Here is a 27,960-nt window from a genome sequence, read left to right on the forward strand (position 1 = left end):
GTCAAGGAACTCTAAGGACTGTAGGCAGCCACCAGAAGCTAGGGGAGAAACATGAAATAGATTCTCCTGCAGAGCCCCCAGAGGGAACTGACACTGCCAACATCTTCATTTCAGACTTCTGCCCTCGAAAACAGTGAGAGTTTTTAAGCCAGCCAGCTTGTGCTCATTTGTTACAGCAGCCACAGGAAATAAACGTACTGCCCATCCTCAGATGGGGTCCACACGGTGATTCCACAGGCTGCACACAGCCGGCAGTCGGCACTGTGCCTGGCACATGCCAGATGCTTACTCGCTCTTGAAATGTTACCTATTATTGTTGCTTTTATCCATTATTCTTGTCAACTAGGTCTTCTCAAATGTGGGGCGCTGGTCGGGGAGGGAGGGCAATCCAAATTCAGATTCACCCTTGCTTCCTAACAGGCCCTGGGCCCTTGCTGGGGACTTGTCCTTTTCAGGGTCCTTCTGCTTGCAACTCTGGGAGGCACCTGAGGTATTACAGATGGGTCCGTGACACTGGGACCTGCGGACTGCAGCACCCAGCAGGATGGAAGGCTGGTGCCAGGCAGCCTGGAGGAGCAGACACTGGGGAAAGCCCGGCGTCACCAGTTGCCAGCACACAGCTCTTGGCCTATCTAGGCATCAGCAGCTCAACACTGACTGAGCACAAACCCGATGCCCAGCCCTGGGGATACGGTCGTGACGCAGACAGACAGGGTGGGTCCTCCCTGCTTCATTCTCTCCACCTCTGCCAGCCAGTTCCAGAAGGGGAGACGGCCAAGAAGCGGGTCCACAGACGGATAAAACATTTTGAAGTTATGATTCATGCTGGCAAGGGGCAACACTGGAGCTGGCCGGGCTGGGCGCTGGTGTCTGAGGGGTGCCCAGCAGGCTGACAGGGAGCAGATGGGAGAATGGAAAATTGGCTGGGAAGTGCAACCTGGGCAAGGGGACAGAGTCCTCCAGGACAGCCCTGTCACACTTGTAGTAAGGATTATGTGGGTTATGCCCATTGATATTTATATCAGAAATTAAACCTGAAAAAAATTTAAGCTCAAGCACATATTTCAGTAGCTGTCAGAGGCATGATGTCATCACATATCATGTAGCCTCTGGAATATTCCACTGTATTCTTCTGAGAGAATGAAAGACAAAAAATGTCACTGTTATGAAAGCAGCTTTGACCTCATGCCCTCTGAGAGGGTCTTGGGTACCTACAGGTGGTCCCTGGGCCTCACTTTGAAAACGGCTCTTGTAGGGCCTGACACCAGGGCGGTGCGGCTGGGCTGCGTGGTTGACGGGGAGACGGGGAGTGCACCCAGAGCAGGGCGGGGGGCCCAGCAGGCCCAGGCGAGTCGGCCCACCAGATGAAACAAACCTGAGTTTTCTTCCTACTCGAGTAAATTCTGCATCCGCCTTCTCCTGGGCATGAGACAGGGAGACAGCCTCAGTACCTCTCAGGAAGGGAAACCCGACCCCAGCTCCCAGAACCCTGGAACTAGGCCCTCCTGCAGCGTGCCCCGGGCCTGGGATGGGCCCACTCCACAAGCTACCCTCGCTTTCAAAACAGGGGAGGGCTACAGGGGCCCACGACTAGAGATATGGGGGAGGGGTGTGGAGCCAGATAGTGAGGGGCCTTGTGGGGAGGCAGGGAGAGGAAGGGGGCCGAAGTTAAGTCTCGCGGGGTGCTGGGTGCACTGGGAGTGGAGAGAGAAGCTGGGAAGGATCTGGATCACTGTGGTGGTGGGGGGCTTGGGAACTCTGGGTTTGGGGGAGGGGCCAGGCCCTGCTCAGGGTGGGCAAACCTGAGAGAGCCGACCTGGGGGGAGCATGGGACGCAGGGCAGGGAGTAACTGGTGGGCGCAGGACAGGGACGTGCTGGGCGGTGGGGGCGCCCCGACGGAGGGTGCACGGGTTACATAAATGTTCCCTGGCGCCGCTGCGAGGCGGCCGAGAGCGATTGCCTCATCTTATCAGGGTACTCTGCGTGCCACACACTCCTCTTGCCCAAGCCCCAGGCAGGGGTGGGGACGGTGTGTTCCCTTCCCCAAAGCCGCAAGGGGCCCGGCGGGGAGCAGGGGCTCTCCTCTCTCCCCGCGACCCCGCCCCTGTCCCTGCCCCCGGCCGCACCTGCACTGGCTCAGAACTGTGCCTGTTCCAGCTCAGACTCAGCTCAGCCTTGGGCTGCAGTGAAACGCCCTCCCGTTTTGCCCTCCTGTCCAAAGGGTGTGCTCCCAATTATCGCAATCATGCTATCATCGCTGGCAGTGTTTATCGCAATCGTGCTATCATCACTGGCCACACTGCCAGCCCCCAAAAGGTGAGTGGGTCCCTGCTGTTCCAGCAGCTCCTGCACAAACTGTCATGGCTGTTCTTTTCTGTAAGCGCCTTGTGGGCAGTGGGGGGAAGGGGGCTTTTTTTGCAGTCTCCCTAGTGTCTTGCACTTAGTGGGGGCCAGAACTGTGCAGACTAGGGTTTTTCCTGCCTGTGGGCAGTGAGCGCCCCACCCCACCCCCACCACCAGCTGGTGCCCATGGCCTCCTGTGGGCCCCTCTCAGCGTTGGCTAGCTGCACCAGCCAGGGCTCTGGGAAGCTTGGCTGAGCTCCTGGTCATATGAGAGAGGTGGGAGGGGATGCATCTCTGACCAGGGGCACCCTAAAGAGAAGGGCAGATGGATCTATCAATTCACCAGGGTGCCCAGGATCACATGACCAGACCTCACTAAGCACAAGGAATCCACATGGGTATGTGTATCTGTGAGAGGACGGTGAGGAGCAGGGCTGACCAGACAGAGGGAGGCACAGGGAGGACCTCTACAGAGAAACAGCTTTTCCCTGCTCCCAGGTCCCAGTGCCCAGGCTCTGGCTATGCACCACCAGTGAGCGGGCTGTCATTCATCAACAGGTAGCTCTGGTCTGTGGCCACTGGCATGAAGTCACGTCCAGCTCCAGCCTCAAGACTGCCATGTTCTCCACTCCAGGGAATCCTGCTCACCCTCCTGCTCTGGGGCAGCTTGGCAGATATCAGCCACTGGGGCTGATCAATGGCCAGCCTCCAAGGAAACCCAGGCGCACAATAGCCTTGGGGTCAGCAAAATGTCCTGTCTGTGGTGGGGAACAGGCTTCATTACTTTATTTAGAAGGCCATTCGCTGCTCTACTGGTCACTGAAAATGCTGGTTTAAAGACTCATGTGGAGGTGACACGCAGATGTCCCATCTCCCAGGAAGTCCAGGATGGAAGTTCTTACCCACCATGGTACAGGTGACGGGGGTGAAGCCCAGGAGGAGAGAGAGCTGCCACTCAGCAGGAACCCCTCTTGACCTAAGACTCAGCTGTAGCAGCAGGAGCTTTCTGCGTGGAAGCAGCCCTGCACTGAGCAGCGCTGCCCTGGCCCCACTCCTGCGCTCCTATTCGTTTACTGACAGCCCCAGGAGTGTCCTCTAGCCTGTTGCCCAGTCACTGTGAGGGTAAGTGGGAGAAGACACCTGCTAATAGGAGATACGCAGTTATCGCCAGTAGGGCTCCTGAGCAGTGCTTGTGTGAGCAAGCTAGCAGCAAACAACCGTGGCAAGAACCACCAGTTGCAAGTGGAAGCCCCACACCAGGCAGGGCTCGCCCAGGCCCTGGTCCTGGCCCCGGCCCAGGGTGCTCTGGACTGGTGCTGTTGTGGGTGCACGTGTGTTACTGATCACATGCTCCCTTTCACTCTTGCACATGCTGGAGCTGGCGGGACATGAAGGGAGGTGGCGCTGGGCTGGAGACTGTTACATACAGCCTCAGGGGTGCTGCTGAAACAAGAAAACATGCCTTTTGCAGACATGTGTGTCTCCTCACTTCTACACTGGATCCAAGTGTATTTTTAAAATAGACGTTTTTATTGTTGCTTTGCTTTGCTTTGGAATAGGATAACTTGATTTTAAAATTCATGAAGATAAACAAATAGAAAGAACTCTGAAAAAAACAACAACAACAACAATGGTGGGAGGGGAACCAGACCACCAGATATCCAACATACCATCCCATAAGCTTGGCAACTGGCCAGTGGGGCAGAGCAGAGATGCAGGAATTAGACTCAAAGACAGTGGGACCCCATGTTTAGCATAAAGTAACATCTCAGATGGAGTTGGGGGAGCGGGTCCAAAATATGTGTTTGGACAACTAAGTAGCATCTGGGAAGAAAGTAAGGTCCATGCTTCACACCAGGATAAATTCCAAACGGGTTAAAGATTTAAATGTGGAAAATGAAACCATAGATGTTCAAGGAGAAAACATGAGAATACCCCTTTATGATGTAAGGACAGAAAGTCTTCCTATGAATCAAAGCCCAGAAGCCATAAATGAAAAGATTGATAAACCTGATTACAAAAGCACAAAGTACTTCTCCATGGAGAAAGTCACCATAAGCAAAGGCAAAAGATAAATGACAAACTGAGAAAAAAATATGTGCAGCTCATCTATCACAAAACACTAGCCTCCAACATAGGAAGAGCTCACAGAATTAAAGGGAAAAACCAATGCCCAACAGAAGATGGCAAAGGCTACACTAGACAGGTGATCAAAAGGAAATGGAATGACTCAAACATCTGAAAGATGCTTAGCCTTGCCCACTGAGAGACAAACGCTAACCAGACCCCACTGAAATCTGGCTGCTTACCTACCAGGGAGGTGAGGCTGGGGGAACACTTCACTGACAGAAAGACAGCTTGTCACAACCTCTGTGGTGGGTGACTGGGTGATACCTACAAAAATTCTGACCCCACAAACCAACTTTGGGAACCTATTCCACAAACGCATGTGCACACCTACAAAATGGGATATAGGCCTGATTATTCAATGCAGCAAAAGCCTCAGAACGCGTGTCCTTACATGGAGGTACGTAAAATAAATTATGGAACCCCGAGTACTGTGGAGAGGAGGCAGAACAAGCTCTTCCTGAACTGCTATGGGAGATCGCTAAGTGGCACTGCTGGGTGCCGAAAGCAAGCTTCAGAGCAGGATACATGACACAGGAGAATAAACAGGGAATATACATACATGCAGTCATGCGTATACACAGAACCATCCTCCAGAGGGTGGGTGGGGTTGGGAGAATTTTCCTTCGAAAACTATTTAATCCTCTAGGATTTTGAACACACAAATGTAATTACTATTCAAAAAAAATTTTTTTAATCATAGCAAACTAGGAAATGCTAACCATAAATAATACTAAAAAACAGGCATTAAAAGAACAACACTGTGCATTCCTGGGCAGACCCATTCAGTCCACATGGCCTTGCATATTCCTCAGCACATCCAAATACTACCCCAAAAGCTCCTCTTTAAACAGGTTTCCTCAGAATGTGGCAGCGGGACAGGGGGCGTAGGAGCACCGTGGAGTAGGAGAAACTCAGAGTAGCAATAAAGTCTAATCTACCTTTCTAGAAGGTGTCCCAGGGCAGGACTCCAGGGCTCAAGAGTCCCTGGGTCACACTGCAAATTGCTCTGTTGGAGGGCACTCCCTGATAAACGGTCTGACAGACCTGGCCTGACTTAAAAGACAAGGGGGAGGAGTCTGAACAGCAGCAGACTCAGGGTTGTAATTACATGTTCAAGGCCCCTCCAGGCTCCTGAATACCATGCTCCAGTCATAAAAATTGCTTTGTCCACCCTCACATGACTATCTGTTGAGAACCAGACTGGGTGGATGGTGCAGGCTTCAGCCCTTCCTCCCCTCACAATCTAGGGGAGGTCATGCAGCTATCAGGACTCAGACTACAAGTTCAAAGCAGGAGAACTGGTCCCCTCTGCCAGGGACTGGTGAGGAGGCCACAACTAGGGAACTTGAGCAAGCTTCTGGGAAAGGTTTTCTCTTGTACCAAAAAAAGGAAAAGGAAAGAGGAGAAGAGAGCAAACAGCAGGGCGTGAGGTGTGCTGGAGGTGGGTGCTTGCTGGCTGGGCTGTGATGTTCAGGGGTGCTCCAGTCACTGATGCCTACAGGGGCAGATCCTCAAACACTCAGAGAAGTCAAACTGCTCCTTGACAGGGACAGGCCCTCAGCGAACCTGAGGCCACCCCACCACCCCTACCACCGCTGACAGCTCAGCCAGTGCCCCAGGGAGAGGGCAGGCAGCGGGTCAGATTCCCTTCCTGCGGCCATCTGCCAGTGCGCACTGCCAGCCGCCCTGCCCTGCACCCCAGGCTCTCTGGGCAAGCAAGGGAGGGGCCCCTCTGCAGAGCCTTGGGTAACCATCTGCCCCACTTCCTCTTCCGGCATCTCCCCCTCCCCAGTCTTTATTTCCTCACTTTGGTCCTCTCCCCTCTGCCACCTGGGTGGGCCTTGCCAGTGGGGACCCAGCGCGGCTACAGTCACTCCAGTTGTGATACGATCTAGGCACAGACATCTGCAAACACACAGCTTGGCAGGTATGCAGCTTTTGCTTTTGACACAGGCAAGCTCATGTGACACCACAAACCCTGAGAGACAGGAGGGTGTCAAGATGAAATCCATCTCAGATATGGGGGTGCAGCTGACCTACCTTTTCCAGAACAGTTCAAAACGGTGGAGAATCTGCTCCAGACCCCGGAGAGCCCAGGAAAGCTCCTGAGGCCTCTCCTTCGAGAGTCCAGGTCACCAGACAGTTGCTTCAGCCCCTTGGAACAATTTATACCTGGTGTGTTTTGGGAAAACTGTTTTGTTCGAAAAACCACCACAGAGAACAGTCACTGGAGCAGCAAGCTGGAGGCCTCACCCCTCAGTGAACCTGAGTTCTGTCCAGGTGCTTCCTGGTCTACACACATGCTGCCCTCGCTCCCAGCCCCCTCCCCACTGGAAGAAGTCCTCACTGCTGTGGAGAAGGAAGGGCTCCCAGGGGGTCTTTCAGGCTCCAGGGACACAGGCTAGCCCCTTCCCTGGCACAGGCTTTGAGCCCATCCCTTCCTTCTCACACCCTACCTAGTCTCCAGTCAGTCTGGAACAGGTCTTTTGGGGACCCTGGGGACCCCAGTCGGGAAGAAAAGCTAGATGCCATTCTGCACCTCCACCTTCCTCACCACAAAGCCTCCCAGAAGCCCCAGGGGTGAATGTCCCCTTCCTCAGCAGTGTTGCAGGGGACTCCATGACACAAGGCTGCCTGATACCAAGGGAGGCCTGGAGAAGGCTGGGACAAGCTGCCTGGGGCAGGTCCTGTCATGTACCCTGACTCCTTCCCCCAGGACCCCAAGGTGGGGCATGCAGGATTCAGCGTTCCTTGTGTCACCTCCAAGGTCACTGGAACCAAGCTTCACATGTTGGGTGGGGTGAGTGGACAAGGGGAGGGTGGACAGGGCAGCTGCCCAGCTGTCTCTAATGTCCTCATGAATCACCAAACAGGGGCCCACTTAATATGCATTCCCATTCACATGGACCAACCAAGAAAATGGACCACCAGAGCAGCTGAGGCCCACTGTCCCAAAGCATATGCTGCAGAGCAGTAACTGCAGGAAGGAAACACAGCCGTCATCTTGGGAAGGCAGAATTTACTCAGACTGTCCTTTCAGCATTCCTATACTTTCCATTGAACTGCTTTATGCATTTGGAAAGAATGTAGTATGTTAACTCACAAAGTTGTATGCACATACAGTCATACATGTGTAGATACATATGTATAGATATCACAAATGTCTATTGAAAAATAATAATGGTGTCACCTAAACTCCAACTCACTAACTGGGCCTGCTTCCTCAGAACCTAGCACTTCTGGCCTCTGATGACAGAGCACAGCAGCATTCATTTACACGCATGGGTGCTTGTGCCTGGAAAGGTCAAAAGGACCACATGCCAGGAATTTCATAAAGGCGTTTCCCCTTCTTTTGCTAAGGGTTACAAAACACATTTGAAAATTTCCGTTCCCAAGGTCCCTTTAAAACAGCAATAATAAAATAGCGAAGGTTTCTGCCAGCAGGTAGCCAGAAGCCACCCCAAAGGCACTCAGGACTTTCTCTCTGTCTCCCCTTCACACACACACACACACACACGCACGCACGCATGCACTCGTGTGTGTGCGCTTTTCCTGAAGGGACATGCAGGGGGAGGTATATTGACTCTCACCCCCCAAAAGTTTTCAGATGTTGGACTGCTACACACAAAGGTAATCAAATGCTATGAGTGGACTCGTGAGCTGAGCCCAAAAAACAGGCATTTCCATTTTTTTCCTTTCTGTTCCAGCAGCACTTTTTCTGAGCTGAATGGAGTGACTCACATCAAGCTCCCTTACCCCCCTTTTTTTTGCAATCTTGAAGGAAACACTCCCCTGCTTCAGGAGCCAGAGCTTCATCAACAACCCTGCTCTGGGAATCTTAGACATACTGTCCACCCAGCGCTGACAGCTCAGGAGTAACAGATGCTTCAATAGGTCTTTCAAGCAATTTTCTCCAAAAATAAGGAAAAGCAAGGACATGAGTTTGGAATCCGCAATTAATGATCCAGATTTGTTCACTTGATAAAAAATGTTCTTCATTTGAGGCTGATCAAAAGTAAAAGCAACTCATATCCAGAATAAAGAACTCACAAATCTCAGCAATAAGCAAACACCTGATTTTAAAAATGAACAAAAAGTGTGAACTCAGCCAAAGAAGATAGATGGCAAACATCTATGGTGAAAAGATGCTCCATATCATTTGTCATTAGAGACAGGCGGAGTAAATGAGGAGAGGACACCACACTCAATGAGTTTGGCAGTTTCTTATGAAGTTAGAAATGTCACTGTACAACTGGGCAATCCTACTCCTAGGCATTTACCAAGTGAACTGAAAACCCATCCACAAATGTTTAATATAGCACCTTTACTCACATTCAGCAAAAACTGGAGGCAAGCACTTTCTATAGGTGAAGTGGTGGTGTATCCATACAATGGAATACTATTCAGTGATGAAAAGGAAGGAGCTATTGATTCACACACACAAAAATGGATGACTCTTAAATGCATTTTGCTAAGTCAAAGAAGCTAGACCCAAAAGTCTATATATTGTATGACTCTTGTCATATGACATTCTGTCAAGAGCAAAACTGTAAGGACAGAAAACACAGCAGGGGTTGGGGATCAGGGAACAGTTGACCACAAGGGGGATTTTTAGGGTAATGGAACTGTTCTGCATGTCCCTGGGGTGGCAGATACCAGATTCTACTTGGGTCAAAACCTACAGGACTGTGCACCACAGAATGCACTTTAACATATGCAAAGACTTAACATGTAAAGGAAGCTGGGGTCTCTGACTGGATGACAAATGTAAGACCTGGCCTCTTAGGAGGGGGTGGGTAAAAGAAGCTGACCTAAGGAATTTGGGAAAATGGTGGTTTGACTAGAAACTGAAAGATTACAGACAAAAGGAACTATACTTAAATATGCTCTCATTTCTCATGAGAATGTGCGTTAACAATTCTGAAACTGCTTCACATGGATGCTGTGGCTAAACCAACAGGTGACTACTGCACAGCAGCTGGTGGGAGCTGTCTCTCACTCTGGGAGAGGTAACTTACAGACCAGCAAGGGGTGAGTGAGAATGTGCCCTTCCTGAGGGACTGCCCCAAAGTCAACATTGGTGTGATCTCATGTTTAGTCCTGCGTGCATACCGAGGGGCAAGGAGATGATTAAAGGCATGTGTGTGTAAATGGGCTGGTACACACACGTATGAGCTCTGTCCACTGGGTCTGAAGCAGCAACACTCCAGGAGCAAGGAACACACCCAGCGCCGAGACCTTGGTTTCTAGATGCCATTTTCCAATAAAGGAAACAGGGATCTTTGGAGAAATGACTGATCCTAAGACTACAGCAGGAAAAGTACAAGATAAGCCTGAAGCATCTTGTGATGCCAGGAAGTAAGGAAGTACACAAAAAACCAATGATGGGGGCAAAAGGCTGCAGAAGTCAACCTGACCAGAGTTCCTGGCCAAGCCTCAACCATTTGGGCAACAAAATAAACATCAGGGGTAAGTCACGTGGACAGCATCTTCCCACTTACCAACAGGAGATGTGAGGGGACAGGAAGGGCACTTCACCACTGCAGTACTGGTCCCCAAAAGCCATACACCAGTCTATGCACAAAAAAGACATCAGGCAAGTGCAAACTGAGGGACATTCTACAACTACCTGGCTACCACCCTTTAGAACTGTCAAGGTCCTGGAAAACAAGGAGAGTCTGTGAAACTACAAAAGCCCTCAGAAGCCTAAGGCATGATGACTGTAGTTCAGATAATGAATTATAGAAAACCCATTTGACTCACACTTTGGATCACTACAGAGGTGACTATGTAGCCCATTTCTGAGTAAGTCAGTACTTCCAAGAGAATGCAAATAGTTAATACAGCTCAGTTGCTGGAGAAAGTCAGTGATTTCTGAGGCTCCTCAAATGCTTTGGGACACTGGCCCACACAATGGTCACCTTTGCCAACTGGATATTTCCCTGATGAATGACTGCCCACCTCGAGCACAAACACATGGGAGCCACCCAGCAACTGTGGCAGTGACAACTAGGGCATGTGGCCCAGCACCATGCTCCACGTCTTCTCTTCCTGGAGAATGTGACTTCAGCTCCCAACAGCAAAGCACAGGTAGGAATGCTCCCTCCCTGACTCCCCTCAGCTGTCACTGGTTTTGGGAATGGATTCTGGCCATTGAGTTCTAGATAAGCCACTGGGTGTGTTTCCCTCTGCCCTTTGCCCTTGCCCTTCTTTCTGCCTGGAGTATGTTCCAATCTTGTAGGAGCAGTAGGTGTCATACAGTCACGGGGTGGAACGACTGGCTAAATCCATATACCAACAATGACTGAAGAGAAAGAGACAATGAGCCTGAGTCCTGGGTGGTGCCCTGGAGCAGCACACCAGTCCTGGATACCCACATCAGGACCTGTAACCTGAGAAAAACAAGCCAAAGCCTGCCAATCTCGGGGTTAGCCTTTCTCCTTCCCCTGCACAAATGTCTTCTGGTGAGCTACTGCTCCCAGAATACTGCTCACTGAAGCTCTGGCTGTATAATTTCTGGATAACATCACTGGACAGGAACAAAAAGAGGCCACTGGCTAACTAGGGGCTGGAACAGCACAGCCTACCACAGCGCTGAGAGCCTGTGCTGGGAAGGGGTTCTCTCGCTGACAAGGGGAGGGCCTCATCTTACTCCCACTCCAACCCAGACCTTCCTACCCTAGACCAAATGCCAAATGGGCACTTTGGAAAAAGATGGCAGCTCACCACCTCCCCATCCCCAGATCCCTTTAAAATGAAAGAAAAGGATTTAAAGGACAAAGTGAAGGGAGATAATCATTGGGAAGCTGGAAATTAGCAAGATGTTAGAGAAAGCAAAGAAGCAGCTCTTATTACTCTGTAAAACATGACCTCCACCCCTGCAAAGGACCAGTACTGCCTGGTTGGGGGGGGTGCAGTGGGGCTAAAAGAGGGGGCACCTGAACATTAATTAGAGAAGTGGTGGACACAGCATGGTGACCTCCCTGCCTCACATATGGCTGCTGCTCTTCCTGCGCTTGCCAAAGACCAGTTCCTGTCTGAGCAGGGCAGCAGAGGCGGGAGCTCAGGACTAGGGACCCCAGACAGGGTTCAGGGCAGGGCAGCCTCTTGGACGGGGGCTTGAGGAACAGCCTGCTAGACCATGTTGCCATGTCTAGCAGTCTCCCTGCCTGGCTCCCCGAGCAGGGCTACACCCTCAGGGAGGGACAGAGAGTCACTGAGACCCCTGTGCACCGGGACCCCCAACCAGCTCCCAGCCTCTGGGCAGCATCCCAGACACTAAGTGTCATCAGACAGCAAGAAAAGCCTCTGACGCCAGTGGACAAGAGAGATCAGCAAGCAGAAGGCCCAGAGGATGCAGGGGCTGCACCACGTGGGGCGAAGCAAACTTCCAGAGCTGTCACTCATCCTCAGAGGTAAGATATGAGTCTGTAAAGCCACAACTGGATGGTCCTCAAAAAAAGGAGACCCAAACCCAAGTCTGAAAGTGAAGACAAAGCAGGAGAATATGGCAGAGACTGAATCTCACTTTGAGGGTTGGAAGAGAACGCTGGGAAAGTCCCTCCAAAAGCAGATGGAAAATGGAAAGACGGATGAGAGAAGGCAAAAGGCATGAAAATGGAGTGGTCAACCCAACAATTCCAGTCCAGACAGAAAATCCCAGAGACTTCAGAGACACAGAGGTGGCCATCACCCGGAGCAAGAGCAAGGGTGGGCCCCAGACTCTGAGGGCTCTCGAGGCTGCACCGAGGGGCCCACTGCAGGAAACCTCCGCTCGGCCCAGGAGCCTGGGGTAAAGACTGCAGTCCGAAGTTCCAGGGAAGGAAATCAGGAATCAGAATGGCTTCAGTCTTCTTGGCAGCAACATCGGAGACCCAAGACAGCGCAGAGAGTCCCTCTAAACTCCGGAGCAAACACGAGACCTGTGACCTGACACCCAGGCCAACGTGAACCAGGTGCTAGACCAGGAACAAGACACTCCAGACACGTGAATATTCAAAAAAACTGCCTCCCACACCATCCTTTGGGCTCCACAAAAAACCAGAGGGGTGCGTTTGAGGAAATGCAACATGGAGAAGAACCCCTTCTGATGGAAAGCTAGGAAGGAAATATCAAAGAAGGCGGTCGAAGAAGCCAACAGTGGCTGCCTCTGGGAGGAGGACCAGGAATGCTGGGGCACATAATAAAATATGCAGGACAATTTGGTCTTTGGGCTACATTTATTATAGTGTGCATTACTCTAATAAAATTGTTAAAATAGTATGTAAAATGGGACCGGGTAACATTCTCAGCAGCCAAAACTTTCCTTAGAGAACCACCCTGCTGTCCTGGCCACCCCACTCTGGGAATGGTGTGAGGCTGTGGGTGCTGCCAGGGGTGTGGACGGCACACCAGTCCTGCTCCTCCTGCCCTCCTTCAAGAGAGAAAAGCTCACTGGGCAGCCCGGCCTCCTCCCTGCCTACCCGGACTATCCTAGTAGCGCCTTTGATTGCTTACATTGTTGCTTTTGATTTTGTAAAAACCTGTCCAGAATAGTTCAACACTGACAGATGGTTACTTCCTGGGCGCCTTCTACCTGGCAACAAAGTTCTGACATGAGACTAGGGACAGTGAGAGGGGACTCGGGTGAAGACCCATGCCCCTTCCTGACTCTAACCAACCATCCAGGGTGACTTCAGACTTTGGCTTTCTTTAGGCCACATTTTATTCATGTTATTCTAGGATTAGACATGTTGGACTTTCATTTAAAAGTGTGCGGCACTGAAACATTAATGGACAACCTGATACAGTGTCTGGGGTTTCCTCGAAAACTGAGGCTGGGGCGGAGGGGGTGCTGAGGGTATGCTGCTCCTCTCGTGCTCCTCTTGGCCGAGGTGCCTGTCTGATGTCCCCACTCACAGAAGTTTAACTGTATGCCCGTGGCCTAGAACCCCACGCTGACGCCCAGCCTGGAGGCCACTCTACCCGCTGGATTTCTTCCCTCCTCTGGCTATCCCAAGGCCTGCTCCCCACATCCCAAGTTGGGGTCCGGTCAGCTGTTCCTCTGCCTGCCTTCCCATGGGCTGGGAAACACCTGCAGGCCTGGGCCAGTGTCCTAGACTTGCCATTGTAGTCTGTCCACACAGGCCCTGCAGCCTGACGCTGTCTCTCGGGCCTTGCCAGAGCCAAGCACCACAACTGACCCCAGAATATGAGTGTCCACTTGGTCCTGGAGTCTGGGCGCTCTGGGGAGGTCCTGATTCCCAAGGGTCTATAAGCTAGGCATGGCAATGGGGGTGTTCTTCCCAGAGCTGGCCTGGTTTCTGTTTAAAAGGAGAAACAGACTCAAAGAAGACTCCCTCTTCTCTTCTGCATGTTAGTGCCCTATGGGTACACAGTCCTTGGCAAAGAGGGAACCTGGGGGCATCCCCATCTGCTGAGGGCCCCCCGGCCCACCCACCTGAGGTAGGGAAGGCTGGCTCCAGTGAGGCATGCCCACACGTGCTGCCAGATCACTGTGGGAACCCTGGCCACAAACACGCAGCCCCCCTTCCTGGCAGCTATTCTTGGTCTGTGTCTCCCTTTGGGGGGGAGGATAAGGGTGGAAATGATCAGAAGCTAAAATTAGCAAACGGCAAACAATTGAGGCCAGGAATCTGAGGTCAGCTGAGGATAACGGTTTGTTTTCTGTGGCCCTGAGGTGGTTTGAGCAATAAAGGGAATTGAAAATGAAAACAAATCTGGAAGTAGCCCAACCTCTGCTGGGACCAGGTCAGACCCTGGGCAAGCCACCGGGGGTGGGGGATGGGCCAGGCCAGATGGCAGGGACTCTGCACAGGCCAGGACCCTCCCTGGGCTCCCCGCCTCCCACAGGGACTGGCTGCTGTTCCCCTCTGAGCCAGCCCTCAGCAGCCAGAAGAGCACCTACAGCGGTGGGTTATGGAAGACTCTGACGGGCTCCCCAGGCACGTGCCTGGTTTTGAATTCCACTCTTGGGAGGGCTGTTACCAGCAGCTGTAAAACCCCCAGAAACTGTGTCGCCACGTAACCAGAGCTACAAGCCTGTGCTCGCCTTTTAACATGATGCAGTAAAGTCGCCTAATCATCAGGAAATCGGGCACAGCCAGGGTCTGCAACACCCTAAGTTACACAGCCAGCAAACAGTGGAGCCGCCTGGAGCCCAGCTCCCTGCCCAGTGTCCCTGCCCCCACCCGCGGCAGCCCCTCCTCCTCCAGAAAGCCTACCAACACACTTAGACGAGGAGGAGCCAGAGGCCAGCGGCCAGAGGCCAGGGGCCCTGGACACAGCAAGGCGTGGCTGGGAGCAGGGGCCCAGGCCCCAGGTCTGAGGGAGGCAGGAGTTGTGACTCCTGATCACCCTGAGATGGGCTGGCTGCAGATAAACAAGGGAAGACAGCCCAGCCTTGCTACTGCTCCACCGTCAGGAAGCTGCCCTCCCCTACGAACTCCAGGTTCCGCTGCCCTGTGGTCTTGGGATTCTATCTTGATATCCACAGCCTGGGACCTGGAAACAATGCCCTCTGCCCTCCCTGTACTCCCTTGGGTACTCAGCTTGGGTCCACAGGACGTAACACAGCTTTTCACTAATGTACATGGAAGCCTGGAAACAGGCTACAAAGATGCCCCAGACCTGAGGACGGGGGTCCTGCACTTAGGACAAAGCAGGTGCCCAGAGGCCCTTCCCCAGGGCCGCTCTGCTCAGCGCCCAGCTGGCCACCACCCTGGCCACCCGGCTGTGCCCCTGAACTAGGGCTGAGGATGCTGGGAACCAGGGGAGCTTCAGGGGTGAAATCACAGAGCCCAGGCCTGCCTTTTCTTGTCCTCATCCCTCAGGAGGTGCAGAGGGCCCCACGTGGACACAGGAGATAAAAAGAGGGATGGAGACCCCTGGGTGTGGCCTGAGCTCCAAAGATGAGAAAAAGCTCCCACAGCAGCTTCCCAGGCTGGGCACAGCTATGAGAAAAACCTTTCCCCAGCCTAACAGATCTTGGGACCCCTGGTATCTGAGGCTGGGTCCAGAGGTGGAGTATACCGCAGGATGTCTGAGGGTCTTCAGGTAAAGAACCAGTGAGCCTGGGGCCTTTGTTGTGTAAACGTTATCCGACTAGCGAACATAGCTCACTGCAAAGCCCTTCTGCACATCTGATTACACCCCCCTGCCACAGTGCAGCACCGGGTGCGCTCATGCACTGCTGGTGGGTGCCAGACTCATTCTCCCCTTATAGAAGCCAATCTGCTCTAAATGCACCTTCCCTCGCAGGCTCCCAGGTGTTTATGTTGTGAAAACAATAGGGAGGAGCCCACCGTGGACGGTGCCAGTGGCAGGTTGTCTGAGGACAGCACTGCAGGTACCACAGCCACCCAACCTCCGATCAGGACACGGGAGACAAAGAAATGAGGGTGCACTGGGCAGCCGAGAAAGGCCGGGTCAGAAAGTCAGTCAGCATCTTGGAGATGTGATCCTGACCGAATGGTAAAGTGACAATGTGCAGAACATAAAATGACATGTGTGGACAATCCTAAGTTTTGTCTTCAAAACACATATTGAAGAACATTTATTAAAACATGCATGGGCAAAAAAGTTAACAGTGGTGATTTGCGGGTAGTGGGATTTAAAGTTACTTATTTTCCTCCTAACTTTTCTCTGAATACTTTTCTGCTTCTCAAACTTTCATTAACACACTCAACTTTTACAATCAGAAATAAAAATCATGCAATGCACTCAAATCAGTCTTTCGGCAGGCCAACTTCTTGTGAGAAACACAGACTCAGTTATGGCAAACCCCATCCCCAGGCACCAAGAGCCAGTCTGCAACATGGCGGAGCACATATTTTCCCAATGTTGACTGGACCCAGCTCAGAAGCTCCCCCAGATCCAGGAATGGCGGATTTGGGTCGTCTGAAGAGGAAAGTCATTCCCAGAGACAATTCTCTACTCATTGCTTTTCTCGCCGTCACTACAGGATGCCCTTACAGGAAGGCCATTACAAACTAGGCTTCTCATGTATTCAGAACTTCTGTAACCCCAAAGCACCCTGGGCAGTAGGTGCTGGCCCAGGTTCTGGCCTGGCCATGGGGCAGCTCAGCTCAATGGACCTTGCCTCCTCCACCAACCTGGGCCTCCTCTAAGGTACGCCTAGAGGGCTGTGCCCCCAGCAAAGACAACCTGCAGATCCTCTGAAGTCAGACCAGAGGCCACCTTAAATGCCAAACTGTTTTCTCAAAACACTGGGTGGGTGGAACCAGTGCAAAGCACCAGGCCCTGGGTCACACTGCCTTTACCCCACACCCTGGGGGACACAGTTTCCTAGAGCCAAAGTTGAAGCATCGATGAACTCTCACATACTTCCCCCTGAGGTCTGTAATGAGCTGAAGTTCACAGATGCCCACCTGCCTGGCCAAGGGCTCAGTTGTTCACACATGACCCACGTGGGGAGCCCAGGATGGGTTCTGAACAAGGGGCCTGTGTGACCGGAGAAATGAGCAAGTGGGTGTCAAAGTACCTGGTTCTTCTCTCTCCTTCTCCCAGCCAGGACCCCTGGATCTGTCATGCCCACTCCCTCACTGTGCCTTGGGCAGACCTCTCCCCTTCCTAGGCTGTGATTTGCATACTGGCTTAAAAACAGAGACCACGGGACACCACTCCCCAAGTGCTGAAAGGTCAGAGGAATTCTCTGCAGGGCTCCATGTGGTGGACAGCCACACCAACTGAAGAAATGTCCACAAACACTGCAAGGGCATCTCCGAGGACTGGGCCCGTTCAGCTACTCTCTGAGGACATAAGGGTCAGCCAAGAACATGTGGTTTATCGGTTGTTTTACCGTTTAACTTTATGTGGAATTCCAAGGACCTTTGAACTCATCAGCTTTTTAATTCACGCCCAGCTTCACACTGGGTGGAGGGGTGCCGGAAGCTGTGACCCCCAGGGATCCCTCCAGGCCCAGGAGAGAGGGGCCTGAAGCCCCCTGCTTCTGACTCTTCCAGATGGGCATAGGAGGCAGAGCCAATGATACAGGCCTAGCCCGCACCCACCCCCGAGGGGCCCAGTGAGCACCCATTTCCTTCCTCACTGCCTGCTAGGCCTCACAGAGAGGGCACCACCCTCATGTAGCAAGCGGTCCAAGGAAGTATCAGAGGTGAGGCCATTGACTAGAGGCTGGCAGTTCCGACACCTGGTGGGGGTCCCAACGTGGGTGCAGGATCAGATACAGCACAAAGTAAGCCCACTCTCAATCACTAGCCACCATTCAACCCATGAAAGGGGTGCTGCTCCCAGTACAGCCCAGCAGAGCACCCGTTTCCCAAATGGGCTGGCCGCTGGGCTGGACAGCTGCCATCATCCATCCCTGGCTCTGGGAAGCTGGTGCCTAGGGAAGGACCGACAGTGGGTCACGGGAAAGCACTGGGCAGCAGCACTCCCACAGGTCGTGGGACTCCCACAGATGCAATCAGTCACAGACCATAACCCTCCAAAGTCAGGCAACAAAAAGCCCCTGCAAGTCGGAGGAAGTGGGCCTGCAGAAAATGGAGCACCCCACCTACCCCACCTCTGCACTCTGTCCCAGAAGATCTCTAGGCCTCCACAAATGGCCCTGGAAAAGGCTAAACCCAGGGTCAGCAGCTGTGGCTGCACATGCGCCCAAGGCACAGAGGCCTGGCATGGGGCCCAAGCCCCAGGCTCATAAAAAGGATGAGATCAGTGCCCTGTACAGGTAGGCTGGGCATCTGCAGTCCCCGTCACCACAGGCAGCAGCAGGGCCCTCCTGAGTCTGTGTGCTGGGTCATGGCTGGCGAGGGCAGAGCCAAGCAACCGTGTTCTCTGGGAGGTAAGACTGGAGGAGCCACAAAGGCCTTCTCCTCGGAGGTCTCTGTGCTGCCCACAGAGCTCTGGGCAGGGGAGGGTGCTGCCTGCTGATGCGGGAGGCTGTCCACACCCTAATAACTCATTTCTCAAGCCTTCAAGACTCAAGACACAGACTGAGCTGGGTGCCCTGTCCCAGACCGGACTCCACCACAGCCCCAGCTGAAGGCCTGAGGGAAGGGGGCCTGACACTCCCGCCCAGAGCCCCTCCTGTGAGGATGCCCCTCTCCCCTGCTGGCCCACCATTCTCGTCTGCACCTCCATGACCTCAGCAGCCTGGCTGCTGACCTCTTGGCCCTGATAGTAATGGGGATATGCAGTGAAAGCACAGCGGTAAGGGGTGATGGGTAAGTCCCATATACTGACACACACAGGGCTGGCTACAGTCTGGATCCACCCAACTGCCCACCACCTAGGATGCCTCTATCTAGAAACTGAAAGGTTTGGAGGCACAGGTGGTGTTTTCATTTCTTCTTCCAGTTGAAGGTGATGCCTCTGAAAAGAGAAAATTAGTATGAAAGTGAACCACTGTGACAAAGGGGGCTGTCACCGCATGGAGGCCTTGCCAGTGCAGAAGCTGGAGTCGTGAGGGCCAGGGGGAGGCTTTGGGCCTGGGAGCCCTCAAGGCCCTGAGAGGTGAGGGGCCTAGGCAGGAAGTCAGGATAAAGAAGAGAAGGAAGAGCCAGAAGCAGAGCAGCAGGGCAGGACCAGGGGCGGGAGCACTGGGGCCCGCGGGGAAGACGGAGAGCTCGGAGCTGCGGTCAGGTGAGGTGCCTGCTGAGGAGAGCTCCCGCCCGCACTGAGGGCAGGGGGAGAAAGCTGCAAGTTCAGGAAAAGGAAGGGGGTGCCTTCTGGGACCACAGACAGGTGATCTTCCTAGAAATAACACTCAAAATCATTGCAGAACAGGGTAGATCCCCACTGGGCCAGGCCGGAGGCTAATGGGGGCCCGGACAGTGGGGCACTTGCCAGAACTGGGCTCATGCCGGGCACACAGGGCACTCGAGACCGAGCTCCCTCTGCACACAGGCTCCCCTGTCTGAGCGCTGGGGATCGTGGGAAGGGTCTGCCTTTGACGCTCTTCCTCCACTCAGGAGCAGAATGTGTTTATTCCCTGGCAATGGCCAGAAACCTTACTCACAGCGCAGGTAAGGCAACAGGGGGAGCTAGGCCTGCCCACCGTAAGCAGTTGATGTGATACGATTTCAGGTGGCTAAAAATATTTGAAGACCTCCCACCAGGTGGGCTGAGCAGATGCCCCAGGTCAGACCTGGGTACAGGCGCCATCCTGTGTGGCCAGTCCTGCGACAGGGGCGCGTCCCCCCCATGGCCACAGGGACGGTGCACTGGCCCTGCTCTGCACAGCTGCCTCAGGCTGCAGGAACCCAGAATGGCATCATGGTGGTGGCATCCGGGGCCCAGCCTACTAGCCAGGCAGAGCCCTGCCCATCTAGGGGCCAGACCGCCACAGAAGCAGCTCCCCTCTATTATTCGTGAGGCCACCTACTCCTTAAACTGACTGAAGCATTCCTTTCATTGGCCAGGGGTCCCCTCGCCACATGCCACTGGGCACACAGCAGTCACTCAAGCCAGGCCCCTCAGTCTGGGTTTCTGAGAAGGCACCCAAAGGAGGTGGGAGAGTCCCATGAGGCCTGGTTGTGGGTGGGGTGGGAGCACCCTGCCCTGCCTGGAGCAAGGGGAAGGCAAGAGGGCTGGGGATGAGGACCACAGGCCCCCCAGGCCCAGAGCAGAATATGGGGATGGGACACACAGTGCTGGTCTCACTGATACCAAGTCCTCAAGGGACAGAAGAGCCAGCCAGGGCCTGGGCCCTCATGACACTCAAGGAATGAGTACAGAAAACCCATGTACCCACAGCACTGGCATTGTCTGCTGACAGCCCCAAACGAAGCTTTATCCCCCTGGCCCAGTGTGTGACACAGGTCAGGCCAGCCCCACCCACACACCCGCCCATCCCAGCGCGGCCCTGGGAGCTGAGCCCCTCTCTGGCTTCCTTCCCTCTCCACATCACCAAGGTGCAGAGGCAGGACTCACTGCGTGCCGAACTCAGGGTGCGTGGGAAGCTCCCAGGAGTGCACAGCAATGGAAGGGGCCACGGCCAAACCCCTCTACCTTTGCTCCTGACCCTACAGCAATCTTCCCCGGCTCTTCGCTGTGCTGGAATCCATGAAATTTTGTTGAAAGAAAGGCTCCACTGCTTTAAGGGAAAAAAACCCCTGCAAAGCCAAGGACCAGGACTCATTCTCAAAATTGTTGGGACAAATTCTATAATAACATTGTCTCATCTGGGGAGGGGGTGTGGAATGACAGCCATTCCTTCCAGAGCTCTTCCTTCTCACCAGGGGAAACAGGCCCCTCAGTCTGGGTTTCTGAGAAGGGGTGACCCCCTGCTCCACTGAGGACCAGGTCCATGACAGTGGGGAAAAAGCCATCCCAAAAGGTAAAGGCCACCAGGCAGAGCACGAGGAGCCAAGTTTGGCAAGTACTCAGGCTGCTGTCAGTTCCCACCCTTGGTCCTAGTGCCCCAGCACCCTCCCCAGAACCCCTGCCAGCTGGATGCGTGGAAAAGTCTGAGCCACTACCCATTTTCAGTCAACCAGGCCTGAAAATGCAGGTGAGGGCTGTGCTAGAAACACTAAGGAGGCCACCCTGCTATTAGTGATGGGGGAAGACCGGGTGCCACCATCCTCTAGGTGCATGCCACTGTCCGGACAGGTCTGCAAGGCACGGTGGAAGCAGCAGATTCCTCCTCAAGCTGCAGTGATAGGCTATGGATGACCCAGGCCCCAGGTGGTGCCAACCCAAGGTAGCTAGGCAGTGTTGGTGGGTGTTTGCCCAAAGTGGGTGGGGAGCATCTTAGTCTGTTTAGGCTGTAACAAAATACCACCAACTTGGAATCTTGCAAACAGCAGACATTTATTTCTCAAAGTTCGCAAGTCCAAGATCAAGGTGCCAGTATGGTCCAGGTCTGATGAGAGCCCTCTTCCTGGTTCACAGCCAGCACCTTCTCGCTGTGTCCTCTCATGGAGGGAGGGGCAATGGAGCTCTCTGGGGCCTCCTTTATAAACGCACTAATCCCATGTACAAGGGCTCCACCCTCACGACCTAATTGCCTCCCAAAGGCCCTGCTTCCAAATACCATTACACTGGGGGGTTAGGACTTCAACATATGAATTTTGGGGGACACAAAAGTTGAGGCCACAGCAGGGAGCAGCCCAAAGTCATATCAGAGAGCCAGCTATTTGTGCCACGACAAGCATCTGGGCCTCACACTCTTCTTGGTGCATGTCTCACTGGGAGAAAGACACCAAACACTCTAGTACACAAAACGCATCCAGAGTTAAAAGTGAGGGCAAGACACTTCCCCAAGAAAGAGACATTAAAGCAGGCAGACCACGTGGGGGGTCCTGGAGCCCCAGAGGAATGACTGGCCCTCCAGGAAGATTGAGAAGGTGACATCTCCAGCCTTCCCAAGCTGATTCAGGAACCTGGACCAAGAGACCCAATTCTGTGTCGGGAGCCCAAGGCACCTTTGGGCTGTCTGCTGCAGCCCTTTGCGAGACTCCACCTCCTATGGAGTTCCACTGGCCCCTAGTTGGAACATCCGAAACCCGGAGAGGATGCCCAGGATCCAGGGCAAGTGCACTTATGATGGGCAGTGTATGTGGAGACCCAGGCCACCACTGGCTGGAGTGCCTTCGTGCTCTGGTCCCCACAATGGGATGGACACCCCTCAGGCCTCCTTGCCTCCTCCAAGCACGGGAGCACCCAGAAGGCATCTCCCTCTAGTGCTCAAGGCATGGCCTGGAGCAGTGCATGTGCAGAGGCTGGGTGTGCAGGACGCTCTTCAGAGGCTATGCCCATCCAGCCTGAACCCACAGACAGTATGGCCTTTACAAGAAAGCGACATGAAACCATGGTTCCACAGCTGAAAAGACAGCCTCAAGAACATTTTCATACTTCCCTTCAGGAAACAATTCTCATATCTGCAAACACAGAATTGCTGCCCCAAAAAAGAAAAGGGGAAAAAATATCTATAGATGGCCTAAACTCATGAAGATAATTACCCCTGCAAACAAGAAGTAATGTGTCTGAAACCAGGGAAGGCCAGGCAAGTTGTAAAAATAGCAAATGTAAGCATCGAGTGGGATTCCCTATCCGTGTTCATCTAAGACACTAAGAGACAGTGGAGACAAGCTCTCTCCCTTCGAAGGGGCCACTTGTGAGTCGTTGGGTGAAACAAGTTTCACTGCAAATAGGATTTCTGCTGTTCTCCAACTAAAGAGGCTGCCAGTTATGAAAACTGTCACGGCAGCAGGGCCTCCGAGCAAATGCTGCACGCCTCTGGAAATCTCACCCGGAGCACCCCTGGACTCAGGAAGCCCCTCCAGTTGGGTGTAGTCACCGAGCAGGATGGCACACCCAGAACTGCTCTGGTGACTGGGTCTTTCCCCTCAAGGCTCCAGTTCAGCTGCTTCTGCTTTTTAAAGAGTCTGGCCAGGTACAACCAGTTGGTACCTGGGAGGGCCCGTTACCTGGTAACAAATGAGGCTCACCTGAGATGGGACTGCCACGCCCTCATATGAGCACAGCCTGCCCCAGCACAGGTCTCCACGGCAACAAGATGCTCAAGGAACCCCAGATGCACTGCCTTTCTGCAGCAGTTCCTGCTTCATCCTCCCACTACCCATGATGGGCATTTCACAGGCTAGGGAGTGGAGGCTGGGCCACAGCCTGGGCCACACTGACAGCCAGGCTCACCCATATGCACTGCCACAGGACCACTCTAGGCAGCACCTGCTTCCAAAGGGTAGTTCCAAATTGTCTGTTTCTTTATAAAAGAGAAGCAGCAAAAATGTCTGCACATCAGGTGCCTATGAACAAAACCGCAGTGGGTAAAATTCTGCTTCCACAGGTTAAATACAGACACACACATATACCACGCCCACACAGAAAGACAGCACACTACCACACCCCACATACACATACATACTACAAACACATATCACACACACACACATACACACATTTTTCTCTCTCTCTCACACACATACCTCCTACTGGGTGCCTGGTACACATGCCCTCCTTTCCCCAGAGGTCAGAATGGCCTGATCTGCTTTACAGAACCCAGAACCAGGCTCAACCTGTTCTCACTCCAAAGCCAGGGTCCTCACCAACATTCCATTTTGTCTCTGCTTAAATGACAAAGCATAATCAGACAAAAAGGGCTTTCTCTGATAAAAATAAAATGGTGAGAGGCTCCTAAAAGAGATTACTAAAACACTACTGATATGGAGTCAAGCTTCTGCTTGGCCAGGACCAGGAAGCTGTAATGAGGTGGGGGGGCTCAAAGTCCAAAGCCCAAATTGTTAGAGCTTACAAAGGGCACAGGGGCACTGGCTATTTGACAAAACTTCCATTATGGATTAGTGCTTTGGACTTTCAATACTTTCTAATACCATTTCAATAGATCAAATGAGTTTTTCTAAACATGCTGAAAAAGTAAATTCTTCACACACACAAAAAAAAGTCAAACTCTGCACATGCACCCTGAAGAGTCCCTTGCAAAGGGAAAATGGATGACAGGAAGGCTGCTCAGTGCCCAGGTTAAGAAGGCTGCCCAGCACTTGACAGGGAAATCTGGAAAAGCTGGGAGAAATAGTATGTGAACAAGTAACACCAGGAATCACCCCAAAATACATGTCAAAATGTGGACATTTCATTTGGAGTTGTGTTGGTGGGCCCTGCCCCCATGGCAATCACAACAGCCCCTGTTGCAGGGAGATGCCTTCCACAGGGGTATAAGCATCAGGCTGGCAGTGAGGCCACAGGAGAAAGGAACCCAGTAAGTTTCCATGAAACTTAATCAATGAGGCAGTCCTGCTCAACCCAGCAAGTCTTCAGCCTGTCTGTGCTGCGAGAAGGGACCCAGGTGGCCCTGAGTGCCCACAAGGAAGAGAGCACCCTGGATACAGGCCTGGGTGTAACTCTGAGGGCAGCTTACAGGACACACCACCTGCCTCAGCTCCACAAGTGATACAATGGATGGAGCGAGCTTTCTTGTATACTCACCTGGGTTCTCCTCACTGGGAACAGATGACCCTGTATAAGGTAATTCACATGTGGATGGAGCAGAGAAGCCCCAGGTAAAGGGAAAGGCCTGCAGAGGACCTGCTGCCAAGTATCACCCCCAGCAAGGTGCCCTGGTGACCCACCTGGCCCAGACTCCTCTCCCATGGAGACAACCTAGCATATCTGGCCCAAGCCGCCTATGTGAGCAGTTACGGTTAAACAGTGAACACCAAAGCACCAACTTGTACCAAAGTGTAAAACTGGTTCACACCTTGGCCTCCCAAGAATCTGGCATCAGGTGGAAGGAGGATTGCTTGGGCTCAGAAAGACTCACTAGTCTGGCAGATGATGTCTAGAAGCCCCAGTTATGGGGATATGAACACCCCGAGATGAGAGAGGCATCTCCTCCCAATTTTCATGGAACTTAACCTCAAAGTAATACAGTCCTTGGTCACGGTGCCCACGTAACGTTCCTGGTGTCTGCATGCTTGCCAGAGCTCCCCAGCCCGCAGCTGTGCCAGCTGCAGGCAGGGGGGGCCCTTTGTGCCACCCCCGCCTTGCCTCACCAGGGTCTTGCCATAGTTTAAAAGAAAAAACTCAGTGAGTCACTGGAAGAAACGTTCCTTCTATATAGGGAATATAAATGTTTATTAAGAAATAAAAGGAACCAGGTCAGGCATTTTGGTATTTTAGTCACTCCAGCTAATTAAAAAAAAAAAATCAAACTAGAACCCATCCTAGAAACTTGAGACAATCAGAAGTCCTCTTGCCACAAGCACTGCCCCAGCCCAGCCAGTTGCCAAGGCGACGCAGTGTTTACCTCTCCTTTGGCTGTGTAGGAGGGCGCTGACTGACCAGGAACAGCCTACCAGGCTGGCTCCTCCAACACCCCATGGGAAGGGCTGCCAGGGTGTCCCCAGAAGGCAGGAGGAGGAAGCCACAGCCTCCCCCGCAGGTCTCCAGGGCTGAGCCGGGGCTACAGCACAAAGCAGAGGTGACCTGGGGTTCCAGCTCAGTGGCAAAGCGTTTGACTGCAAAGGGGAGGCATCGTCACCATCCTCCTCTGGCCCTGGGGGCCCTTCAGAGCAGCCCACCCGCCCTGAGGGCTGAACACCCCTGAAGGCATGTTAAAACTGTACTTAGATCCTAGGGCAAGGAGGGAGAAGGGAAAGAAGGAAGGAAGGAAGGAGGGGGGAGAAAAAGGAGGGGGAGGAGAGGGGATGGGCAGAGGAGGACCCCGAAGGGATGGCACGCCACGCCGCCCCCTCAGCTGGGCAGCTAAAGAGCTTCCATTCACCTGGCCATGGCCAAGCTCCCGCACCATGCTGCCAGCCCCAGTGGAAAGGCAGAGGGCAGAATGGCCCAGGAATGCGAGCCCTTCGGCTTGGCTCCAGGGTCCAGGCTCCGCCATGAAGGCCAGCCCTGCCTGTGCAGCCACAGCCTAGCACATGCTGCTACTTCCTACTGTGCTTTTTGCAGGGCCTCCACTCACCTCTGCGACACTGATACAGCCCCAGTGGGGGTTGTGGAGAAACAAATATGACCGCTGCAGCCTGAGCCACCTGTCAGGCGCCTCATAACTGGCCTACTACCAAAGGAACAACCTCCTGCGCTTTGGCAGGCGGCTGACCACATGTGTGCATGCACGCACACACACACCACATACACATGCATGCACACACATAAACAGCTGTTTTGCGCAGCCATGCACAGTGCCGAATGTGCAGTGGGACAGGCTGAATATGGGAAGGAGTTTAAATACTTGACTAATAATTCAGGGAGATGAAGATCAGGGAAAGGGAAATAAAATGTTTTTTTTCCAAAGGCTAAAGTTAGTGAATTTAAGAATGATGCAACTTGTCCAAAGCAAGATGCTAACATGTAATAATACCTGACCCACTGTTAGGGAAGGACAGCTTCAAATCAAAACCTCTAAGAAGCCACAACTAAACATCCTACAAGAACTGAATGCCTGAGAGCAACTCAGGACAACCATCTTAGTGCTTGCAATACAACAAAGAGATGCCTACTACCAGGGTGGACTCTTGTCAGCCAGACCTCCAGGGAGTGCACGGGTTAAAATGCTGACACTACATTTCATTGTGATAAAAGATGGTGCCCTGCAGAGCTTCTCAGACCCTTTGAGAACTCCCTGATGCCTAAGGCCAAGCAGCAAAGTAATTTTAGAAAACATGACTTGCCATGTAAGCAGCCAAAAGAGGTGCTCTGGAAACTGCCCTGAGTACACAGGGGTACAAGGCACTAGAGCCCCTAATGGACCGCCTCCTCCCACCATACCACCTACGCTCAGACTCAAAAATGGCAGGGAAATCCAGAGTGTGAGGCCACAAGACCTCAGAGATGGGAGGGAGGGGACCTGTGGACCCAGTCTACACGGCCTAAGTCTTCAGCCAACCCGCCACAGGTCACTCAGCATGCCCGGCGGGAGAGGACCACGGTTGGAGACACAGAGCCACCAGAGCCAGTGGGCAAAGCCAATGGGCCTGCCAGGGGAATGAGGACAATGGGCAGTAAGTCAGGGAAGCAGACCTGCCAGAGGGCAAACGAAAACAACCAAGCCAACTACTGTTACTTGTTACCCAGCTGAGATTAGTATCAGTGAGAACTCCGTAACTCTCACATACCAACCCTCCTTCCTTCCATGAAAACAGCTCCGGGTTTGTTACTGGTAAGAGGCCTGGGACCTACCCCTAGTGCCAACCCCCAGCTCCCAGACCCTCCCCAATCCCACACAAGGGTTTGAGCAACTCATGCAGCCTCACGGCCCAGGCAAACCATCACTCCACACCAGTGCCATGCCCGAGCCCCTGGGCCTTTGCTCTTGCCTCCTAAAGGGGCATCCTGAGGCTCACCACACCTTTTCTGTTTCCTCTCTTTCCCAATACTTCCTTCTAAGAACCTCTATTCTTGATCTGTCACTCACTTTAGCTTCTACCTCTGGCCCCAAACCAAGTTCCCTTTATCCTTTTTTCTTTTTAATGAGCATTTAGATCATAAAAGGGTTAAAGGCAAGTAAAAAATCTGAGAAGGAATTTACTGGGGGAGGAAATGCCAGGCCATACTGTAAGTCCTGCACATACTCAAAGAGAATGACCTAAGAGATCTACTTAATGCCCAGGTGTGAGGAGGCCCCATCCCGGGCCCCTGTCTACCCACCAGCTGCCCAGCTATCAGCCTGCTCATCCCTTCCATATCTGTGCGATGGCCTGGGGTGGGGAACAGATGTCTGCTGAGCTCCTCTGAGCCCACTTCACCCTCTCCACATTCTCTACCTTCTTTCCACTGGTCTATGTTTGCTAAAGACACGCACATGCCAGAACTCCACCTTTAGAAGCTTGTGAGACACAAAACCGGCACACAGGCACTGAGCTACATGCTCTCTGGAGAGTCATTTTTAATTGGGGCCCCCATTTCTTGCAAAGCTCCTCCATGATGTACTCTGGGGCTCTGATGCCAAGGAGACAAGTTTATGCCATATGCTCAGAGGCCAGGGGTCAGTCACCAATGCAGGG

General features: G+C 53.1%; 1 protein-coding gene and 1 long non-coding RNA gene across 3 annotated transcripts in view; one reads left to right on the plus strand and one right to left on the minus strand.

Annotated features, from left to right (window-relative positions):
• KLF13 (KLF transcription factor 13) overlaps positions 1 to 27,960 on the minus strand; it is a 47,106-nt gene that overhangs the window by 9,592 nt on the left and 9,554 nt on the right. The gene's annotated exons all lie outside the window — the stretch shown is intronic.
• Positions 645 to 17,356, plus strand: LOC108391439 (uncharacterized). Of its 2 annotated transcripts, XR_001851758.3 has the most exons (3): positions 1,221 to 2,317; positions 2,903 to 4,871; positions 8,185 to 17,356. It is a non-coding gene; the product is annotated as an uncharacterized lncRNA (long non-coding RNA). The 2 variants fall into 2 exon arrangements; XR_012127202.1 differs by lacking the exon at positions 8,185 to 17,356 and having other exon boundaries at positions 645 to 2,317; positions 2,903 to 3,838.

This window comes from Manis javanica, chromosome 18 (genome assembly GCF_040802235.1).
Source record: "Manis javanica isolate MJ-LG chromosome 18, MJ_LKY, whole genome shotgun sequence".
Lineage (NCBI taxonomy): Eukaryota > Metazoa > Chordata > Mammalia > Pholidota > Manidae > Manis > Manis javanica.